The following is a 10126-nucleotide window of genomic DNA, read 5'->3' on the forward strand; positions in this document are numbered from 1 at the left end:
CCGCCCCGCGGCCCCCCCCCTCCAGCCTCTTGCTCAACCGCCCCGGCCAGGATGCAGGATGTTTAGGAGGTGGCCGCTGCAGTCGTTCATCAGGGGCAGGCTGCGCTGCCGGTGGCCGGTGGTGCCACAGAGAGCGGGTCGGTGCCGGGGGGCCGGTGCTGTGACTCGTGGTCCTGCTGCTTCACCTCTCTGCTTCACGACAGCCCTTGGCTTGCTTGTGCAAATGGGGCTGTCCCCAGACCTGCCACCAGCTGCTGAGCTGCTGCCGTGGCAAAGCATGGTGTGGCACGTGCCGAAGCCATTGCAGGGCTTTGCTGTGTTTCCCCGTTGGCCCTTTCCCCACAGGTCACACTCTTGGGCCATGGCTACCCGACCTTCTCCCAAAGGAGCATCCTCAGGAGTGCACACAGCATGAAAGATCCAGAAATCACTTCTGGGTCCTTCGTCATGCAGACAGGCAACACACCCCTGCCCCCAGCCAGTCACTTATTCCAATCACTCCAAAGGGTGCTGAAAGAAATCTTGCCTTAAGACAGATGAATTCCTGAGCCTGTTTTCATCATAATATAGCCCTGTCCTCTGTGTCTTATGAAGCCTCTTTCCACCCTGCATGGGTACCTGCTTTATCGCAGGGGAATTTGGTCTGCAGTTCAAAGAGAGTCCTGGATACTACCAGAGACCCGCATGCAGAGGCCTGCATACAGGCCCTCCCAATATCAGGGCACGGAGGGATTTTTTTTTCCAGGAGGTACTTTTTCCCGGCAGAATTTCCCCACTGCCCGCACTCAGCAGAGGAACAAGCAGGTTTGTCAAACCAATGACGTCTGCAGCCGGCGGAGTGCATGGTCGTAGGCTGCACTTAGTAGGCAATAAGATACTAATTAGAGAGTTTCATAGCAAGTCCCGCTAATTGCATCAGTGAGGTGCAATTGTCCCATTACACCGGTGTCTGTGTAGACACCCGGGCACTTCGCCCTGCAGCCTGGTGCACCAGGAGCCCTGCACACCAGAGCAGAGCAAAGGAGTTACACTGGGCTCAGCACACAAAACCCAAGTGGTTGACTGTTGCCGGAGAGGAAGAGGTTTGGGGAGGACGAGGAAAGCATGACTGTTGGACCCAGATCTTCTACTTAGTGCAGAAACATGTCCAGAGCAAAGCAGAAGAAAGAAGGAGAGATTGAACCTGCAGAGCTTGGCTTAAGAGCCAGAGCAGAAGCTGAGCTCACTCAAAGTTTGGACATATTTGTACCAGAAAAAGATTCAACTCCTTCGGAAGAGAATGGCCATGAAGTTTGGACCCAGAACTAAATTTCTATTGAGTTTGTACTGTTTGAATTTCAGATTTTTTGTTGGACTCGTAAACGCTGCTGTCCGTGTCCTCTGAGGAAGCACCCATTGCTGTTGCAGGTGGGACCCCAGGGCAGCCATATCCTCCGTACCCACACCGCAGCCCACCCAAAACATGGCTGCTTCAACACACGGGAGAAAGAGACGGTCTTTGCCTCCAGAACACGTGAATGTAATCGAATGCCATCGCCCTGCGGCCAGCAGTACTCCGCATTCTCCAAACAAGCAACCTCTGAGCCCAGCAAACCTCACTGAGTCCGGCTATAATGAGGATGAGACACATCTTCCTCCAAACGTTCTCAAAACCAGCAAACAAGCTACCCAGAAAACCACCGAGGAAACATGTCCAAGAGGCCTGGGTGAATCCCAGCCTCCCTCACTGAGGAAGGAGGGGAGATGAGCAACCTGAGGACGTCTCTTGACTGTGGTGCCAAGGGCTGGTGAGGTCCTGCTTGCCCCCACCACGCAGGCACAGTGGGCAGAGGTTTGAAGAGCAGCTCCGGTGCTGCAAGGCTGCTGGGATCCTCCATCCCTGGGCACCATGGGAGGGGGGGAAGAGGCAGCTGAACTTTTAATGGTGAATTTAAAATGTTTCTACTAAAACAGAGCCTCCACCCAGAGGGTATCGAACGACTCAGCTGTGCATAAGGAGCCCTCCTCCCCTGGGGACTGTGTTTCAGGCCAGCCCCAGCACATGGGATCACAAGTCACTGTTTGTGCCGGGGTGGCAATTAGGAGCATTGAGTCAAATTCCTGACCCTGGCCACAGCCACCCATGGGCTGCGGCTCCGAGGGAGCCACGGTGCCCACAGCAGCCCTGCGAGCAGCATCTCCGAAATGCCACCTCTGGCCGAGAGCTCCCCCCTGACCCCCTACCAGCGCCCAGCGAGTGCGTGGGCATCTCCCGCAGCCTCGCCATAAACACAGGACATCAGGCTCCAGCCGGGACGTTCTGGCATCTTTCCCCAGAGTGGCGTTCGGCAAGCTAAAATTATGTCCCTGCCACCTACATCCTCGCCGGTCCTGCTGCAGGGACAGGGCATGGCTGCTGGGGGGGGGAGGCGAGGGTGTGCAGGGCACGGCTTGGGCACGACGTGGGAGATGCCGCTCTTGCTCTGAAAGCCTGGACGGGCAGGAGCACAGGCAGAGCTGCAACTCCACCTCGGCACTGCCCGTTCCTGCCTACCTGCCTTGGGGAGGGAGGGAGGAGATGATGGCCAGCGGGCACCGCGCCATCCTGCCCGCAAGGCAAGGCAAGGCAAGGCAAGGAAGGCAAGGCAAGGCAGGGCGCGCACGGCGAATGGCAGGGCTGGGGCTGCCTGAGTGCAGAGCGACCCAGACGGGGCCCCCTCGGCTTCCCGGCCAAGGCAGGACGGAGCAGCCCAGCTGCTCTGTCTTGGCTTCTCCTTGCATGGCAGCTGGGGGGGAGAGCCAAGCGCAGGGAGAGACGGGGAGCGTGTGCGTGCACGGGGGGCTGCAAACGCCCTCCCCTCCTGCCTTCCCTCGGCTAGCGGGGAAAAAAAAAAGAAATAAGGAATTAGTAATTAGAAGGTGAAATCAGGACATAAAAGAAGCAGAAAATCATCTCAAAGGGTGCTTTTTCTTTCTAAAGGTTTCACCAAGATTTTTGCTTTTCCCCAGGGTGTCCTTTGCAAATCAGGCCTCACTGCAAAGGCTATTGGATATGACTCTGACGTCAGCAGGGAAAAGGTCCCCAGACTCTCATTAGAAAGGGGAAGAAAAAAAAAATCTATCCTTTTTTTTTTTCTCCTGACCAATTTAACCTTTTCAGAACAATAAACAGGCTGGTTACAGGACGAAACCAAACAAGCAAAAGGGCTGTGGGCTCTGCTTCCCGGGGATGAGGGAAGGCGTGAGGTGGGCAAATGCCAAGGGCTTGAGGTGGCACCGCGGCCAGGCAGCTCCCGTGCTCCCCATCCTTACCGGCTCAGCACCGAGGGGCCCCTGGGCAGCACCGTGCCCATGCACGGGGTTGTTTTTAACCCTTTGCTAGTCTGGAAACTGAAGCTCATTTTGCTACCTGAGCCAGTGTGTTGGCATCAAGAAGGGGTCCTGCGATGATGTGGGGTACAAGGGAGGCTTTCTTGGATGGGGAGCAGGAGCAACCAGCAGTACCCAAAGACAGCAATGAGTTTTGTTTGTGGCTCTGCTGCCGACACAGCACGTGGTGCTACGCAAACCAGCGAGCGGGGTGAAATGCTGCTCTGCCTCTCCCCAGCACCCGTTCCCCAAATGGGCAGTGCCAATCCGGTTTACTGTAACCTCGTCTTGCTGAAGCGGGGAGATGGGTGAAGTGTCGCGGCAGGGGGTCCCCAGCAGCTCCCCAAATGCCCCTTGCAGACTGCCCCCCCATTTTGGAGGATGCTTAGATGTCAAGTTTTGCATGATCCTTGCACACGGGTGCTGTACAGAAGTAGCATATGGTTACCAGCAGCCATGCACGCTAGAAAGGCAGCAGCTCCTCGTTGCAAAAGAAAGACATTAGCGCCTAGAGCCCTTGGTTGCCATTTCAGGGAACAACAGAGGTGTGAAAGAGGCCCTAAAGGTCCCAGCCATAGAGATTGTGCCCAAGTCTCTGGAAAACAAGAAATTTAACTTTTAAGATGGTGAAGGGTCACACCTAAAAGAAACGGGCTTTTCCGAATTAGAAAAATGAGGCTTGTCAGTGTGCAACGCATGGGTCAGAGCGGATGGAGCCTGGCCTGAGATACTTGGGATGGGCAGTAACCCAAAGGGAACATCTGCTCATCGCATGGTATTTTGGGCCCGGTTTTCCCAGTCTGGGATGGGCAGGTCTCGGCGAACAGATCTGGCAGGGTTGCTCATGAGAACTGGGCCGCTGCCCTCCCGCAGGAAGCAGAGGACAGATCGCTCCGAGGTGGGAAAAGAGACGCTGCGAATGGCAGATCCGGCTGACGGAGGAGGGAGGACCAAAGGGCTGGGCAGCTTCTCCAGCCTCCCCGCTCCATTGGCTGCCCATGCTGGACCCCGCTGTTTCTCACCCCCCAAGTGGGCTTGCTCTGCTGGGGGATGCTGCACAGCTCCCCTCTCCTCTTTATGGGTGCCCTTCTACCCCGAGCAGCCCCCCTTCCCTTGGCCCTGTACCATTTCCCATGCTGTTCATGCAATGAGAAGATAACTTCTCACCTGACATGGTGGGACTCTGCTTTAAACCCTGCCCTGCACATCCTAAAGCCACAGCACACCCATCCCATATGCTCTCCCATCCCACTCAAGGACTTTCTCCTTGGCCCTCATCGCACTGTAGGGATGCACAGCGCTTCTCCCTGCTGCGGATGCCAGAACTGCGCCGGCGCTCGATACCAGTTGCCCCAGCTCAGCTGCGCTGGCGACCAAGAGGATGAGAGGTTTGGCCAGATCTCCACCCAGCCACGTCCCTCCAGGGTGGAGAGGGAGGAAGCAAAGAGGCCGCTAGCTCCCGGCTGCCTGGCCCCTGAGCTTGGCTTGCCTGCGCAGGGGCGTGTGTGCAAACAGGGCTCTTCCCTCTCGCTTTCCTTTCCATTTTGCACTTCCCCATCCAGGGCGGCGAACACGGAGACCGTCAGCCCAGAAAGCTGGGATTGCTTTCCCGTCGCTCCCCTGTCATTAGCACTGTCACGTCCGTCCTGTGGCGCTGCCACCCACGCTCAGGCTGAAGCCTCAGCCCTTCCCTGAGGTTTGACGGGGGTGCACTGAGCTGGACGAGCTTTCGGATGGGCTTCAGGGACTTTTCTGGGCGAGACAGATGATAATCCCTTTGCAACAGGGCTAACACCTCTATAGGTCATGTCCTGGACATTTTCTCAGCTGCCACTAAACGCAGGGGGAGGTGGAGCTCATCAGCAGCACACAGACAAAGCGGTGCTGTTATTTTTGGGATTAGGATGCAATCTCCTCCAATTGCCTTCCCCTGCCCCTGCTGCAGTCCCTCCTGGCCCAGCCACAGCTCAAGACCGCCTCAAACCCCACGGGTTTGTCAAAGGGCTTCAAAAGGTGCCGAACCTTGTCAAAGGAGAGCGGACAGGAAACAACGGGGGGGTTCCCGGCTCCTATCGCCTGCCCGATCTCCAGCCTGCACCTTTGCAGACATTCATCTTGACTTCCCCTCAGCTCGGTTCTCCGCTTTCAATTCCCCGCCTTGGCTAAGCCCCCAGCCCAGCAAGGCCAGCCCAGCTCAGACGTCACCTTGATTTTACCCCGACGAGGCTCACGGGGGGATGCCCACCAGCCAGCACCGAAAGCGTCTTTGTGCTGCATGGGATAATCCTGGGGGGTGGGGGGGTGATAAAGATCTCCTCATCCCCATGGAAATGGAGCCATGTTCCTCACATACCTCCGCTAATTCAATTTTACACTGTGTGAATAGACCTGCCAAACCTTTATTATTCTTTCTTCTTGAGAAGTTCACGGCAGAGGGGTACGGGGAGGGGCGGCTCCCTCCTGCCTCTCCTGAGCCTGATCTCTGCGATAAATAGTCATGCTTGGTGCTCTTCAGGCATGTTTTAGTTACTCTCCTTTCAAAACATGGGGCTGAGGATGGAGGGGAAGAGAAGTCTGAGGCAAATATGTAATTGCTTAGAAACACCTGGGGCAGGAGGCAGTGGATTTTGGAGTTAGGCGAGTGTAAGGGAGAAAAGCACCCAGAGAGCATCCTCTGCAGTTCTGCTAAGGTAGCTTAGCCTGGCCTGGACCACAGCTTGTCCCACTCTTGGTCTCCACTCCTGAGGTGCCCCAGTTGGGACTCCCAGCCCCCCGAACAACCCCTGCCCCACGCACAGGTCTAAGCCCTCTCCCACACCAGGACCGCCGCTCCCCACCCACACACCCCTTGGTCCTGCCCTGCACTGCCCGCAGCCTGGCCAGCGCTCATCCAGGGTCACACATCAGCATCGTCACGCCTGGTCACCCCAACCCCCTCCAATCCAAACCAGGGCAGGGGGGACACTCGGGGCTTTGGCACGCACCGCTGCTGCGAGTGCTGGTTCTGTGGCAGGGACCTGGATCAGTGGGCAATGCTTGGGAGCAATAAAAATGCTGCAAAACGTCCTCATGATGTTCTATAGCTACTTGCGATTTGCAATAGCATCTTGCAGCTAAATCGCTCTGTAAAACCCTGATCGATCCTGCAACATCTTACACAACACAGGGATCAGCTGCAATTGCAATGCACGGGTGCAAGAAAACCAAAGAGGTGCCTCTAACAGGGCTCGCCTTTTTAAAGTCCATACATGAGAAGACCCATTCAGAGGATACGCACAGGGAAACTGCCAGCTCAGTCACTCGGTCTGCAAGGAGATTTCCTGGATGGGCAAATACTTGCACAAACAAATGGGTTTTCACAGGAGACTTGGTCTGCTGGAGCCCGAGGTCTGGTCCAGCACCCACGGCTGACACTGGAAAGCAGGGAGGAGGTGGCCTGCTGAGCCATCAGAACTGGAGATCTAAGCCTCTAATTGCAGCTTTCCTCCTCACTCGGGGACAAGCCCCTCAGATGTGGTCTCCTGCATGTGGTGCAGGAGGCACAAGAAGGCAGGTCACTGTCTAGAACAAAGATCAGGTACTCAGTTTCCAAAGGGAATCTGATTTTGAGCCCTTTCTCTCAGAAATTTATTGCAAATGGAACATGGATTAATGAGTTCTGTTGGTGACTGAATGCAACTGTTCAACCGGACTTGGGAAAAAAATTGAACCAAGACACACATATTACAAGACACTTTGATGAAGCTACTGACGAGGGTGTGCAAACCTCTTTGAGCTCCCAGTCATCAGAGATGAGAGGCAGGAGGGGGATGAAATTTGGAAACTAATAAGTAAATACAGTTATTAGATATAAACACACAGAAAAGACAGAATTCAGTATTGTTTGCAAGAATAAAAAAAAAATTATATGAAAAACCTGATAAGGTCTAACATGCACAAAAAGGCTAAACTTGAGGGCATTTTTAATTTAATTATTTTATGTATTATTGAAGCCTTGATGTATTTCATACCTCTAAATGGCAGGACCTGCACTATGTAGTTGTAATATCTACAGCCTATCCTGGCTACGTGAAATGCAAATTAACAACGTGTTCAAGTCTGATTTAACTTTCACATTGAATAACTCGGGCTTTTTTTTCCTTCTCTCTGCCCTTTTTTTTCTAATTTTGTTGCGAGATTACCCACTAGTTTTCTTTTAAACCTTAAATTACTCTTATGCATTCTCTACATTAGTTCCACACTGAAGCTATTTGTTTGGGATTAGTTATACTTACCTAACTCGAGGGGTGCTGAGAGGATTACTGGGAGTTTGCAAAGGGCTCTGACGGTGGAAAGCACTATCTAAATGCTAAGTATTACGAAGTCAGATGAGCTATTTACTGACCCCGATTGGTAATATCCCCCCCTCCAAATTGGATGCAGAAATTGAAAGAGCAGAATCCCTTTTTTGGAGAGACAAATAGTGACAGAAGGCCAAGCCAAGGTCCACAAATAAAAGAAATCCTAAAACATCACTTAAGGTCAAAAAAGGGCTGGGTTTATTCCTGGTATGAATAAGCACCGAGCGAGTGGCAGGACCCTGAGCACGGGCAGGGAGGCTGCGGGAGTGCAGGAGGCAAAACCACACCTTGCGGGATCTCCCTTCCAGCCTTTCGCAGCGCTTCCCCATCATCCATTACGCAAACCAAATACCCAAACAGCTCATCTGGCAACAACTTGCAGCCTGGCTCTTAAACAGAGAGATAGACCGAGCTCCTCTTCTTTACAAATATGAGTTTTACGGATGCAACGTGACCTTTTGCTGGGCAATTTTATTCGATCATTTCATCTTGCAGTAGCATCTCGAGGTCCCAAGAGAGATCAGGGTCTTGTTGGGAGAGATTTTATACACATACATAAGAGCAGACAACTCCCACTTCAGGGAGTTGGACTCAATGATCCTTATGGGTCCCCTCCAACTCGAGATATTCTATGACTCTATGAAATACTGCCACCATAATACTACCACATCGGCTCTGTACAGACACAGATGGCAAAAAAAAACCCAAATCAACCCATGTCTTCAACAAATTCACCGTGACCGAATTTATCGAGGTGGGAGGGTTAACGGGAGCATGGCCCCTTCCCTTCCCCAGTGCAGACACTGCACCCTGCACCTAGAGCTGAATCCCTCCCAGACACGGCCAGGAGAATCCAGATGGAGATGGAGGAACAAGGGAGAGGGGCGCAGGGATGAGGAGAAAAACGGCTGTCTGTACACATGGCAGCTTTTTGGGAAAGCTTTGAGAAGAGCTTTGAGCGAACATGATGAGGGGATGGGGACAGTGCAAGGATCCTTGTTTAGAAGCCTGTTATATAGGCAATAAAATTTAAAGTGAAGAAGAAACTGGGAAGAAACTCAGAGATATTCAAGAGGTCAACAGCAAAGGGAAAAAGTGATGGACCAACACTTTAGGGCTGCATACAGGCTCTGGGGAGGGATTCTTCCCCCAGAAAAGAGCCAATACAAAGCCCCAAGCCCTCCCGTTCCCAGGTCCCCAGCTCCTGGCATGGGCAGAGAGGGAACAGACACCTGAACTCTGCCAGTGAGAGCCTCCACGGGGAGACACATGCCAGGATAGCCCCACATCACAAGGCTGAAAAGGAGGATGAAGACAGACCGTTTGGTTTCTTCCTTCATCTTCCTACAGTGATTTTTCCCATTGTGCCAGCACCTGGCCATCAAGTTGGATTAAGGGGTCGTGAATCGCCAGTGTCTTGTGGTTGGTGTGGCTGTAGCAATTTTGGTGTTGGTTTGCTTGCCAGTGTGAACAAAGAGCTTGAACTGCCTCATCGGGGAGGCGTTTAGATCCATTGAAGATTATTTTCCAATAAGGGCCACAGAAAATTATTTTCCAATAATTGAAGGTTGTTTTCCAATAAGGGTCTTCAGACCTGGCTCAAGACTCTGGCTGCTCTCTGCCGGACACTTTGGCCAGCTGGCAGAAAGCAGCACCATTTTTTGCAACCCAGCTACCTGCAGGGCTTGTGCTCAGTGCCAAAACCAGAGTGGAGAAACACTGACCAAGAAAGCCATGGCAAAAGGTTGTCATCTGCTCTGGGGACAAGCTGCTTCACAAAAAGTGGACAAGTGCCGCAGTTGCATTACGCAACCTCCCAAGCACAGAGATGGCAAAGACGAACCGGGGGAAAAACAGTCTGCAGTCAAATGTAACTGCATGGGGAACCAAAAAGCAATGCCCCAAGTGTATTTTGCACTGTCACCCATGGAAGGCTTGCAGGCTCCTGGCTGGAGCTATTCGTGTTCAGCAGTGCAGTGGGGGATCCTAGAGAAGATGCGAGGCTGCCGCTGTGCACGTGGGATGAAGTGGGGGGAGCTCACTGTGAGGGACACGAAGATGTAAATGGGGGATAAGAATCTCAGAAGTGGAAATTCGTGCAGAAAGAAAACACGACAGCGAGCTTGGCAGGAGGTGATGGGGACATGCAGGAGGACGCATCAGAGGAAGGTTGTGTGGGCAGCCAGAGGGGTACGACAGTGCGTGAGGACACAGGCAAAATGGGGAGAGGTCTCGCACCTTTCAAATGAGCCATCAGATCACGAGGAGGGTAGCGGGACGGTGATTTGGATTAGCTGGTGCCTAATGAAGGACTGTATGTCCAAAAGCTGGTCCTTTTTCCGCTGTTTCCTTCTCCAGGTATATCAGTTGGCCTAACAAGAGATATTGCCTCCCCTAATAAACCACATCTCACTAAGTATTTCTCCAAAGTGGAATTC

At 53.2% G+C, this 10126-nt stretch overlaps 1 protein-coding gene across 1 annotated transcript in view; it reads right to left on the reverse strand.

Moving 5' to 3' along the window:
• Positions 1 to 10126, reverse strand: part of ASTN2 (astrotactin 2) — a 308249-nt gene that overhangs the window by 65311 nt on the left and 232812 nt on the right.

This window comes from Pygoscelis adeliae, unplaced genomic scaffold, assembly GCF_000699105.1.
Source record: "Pygoscelis adeliae isolate BGI_AS28 unplaced genomic scaffold, ASM69910v1 Scaffold270, whole genome shotgun sequence".
NCBI lineage: Eukaryota > Metazoa > Chordata > Aves > Sphenisciformes > Spheniscidae > Pygoscelis > Pygoscelis adeliae.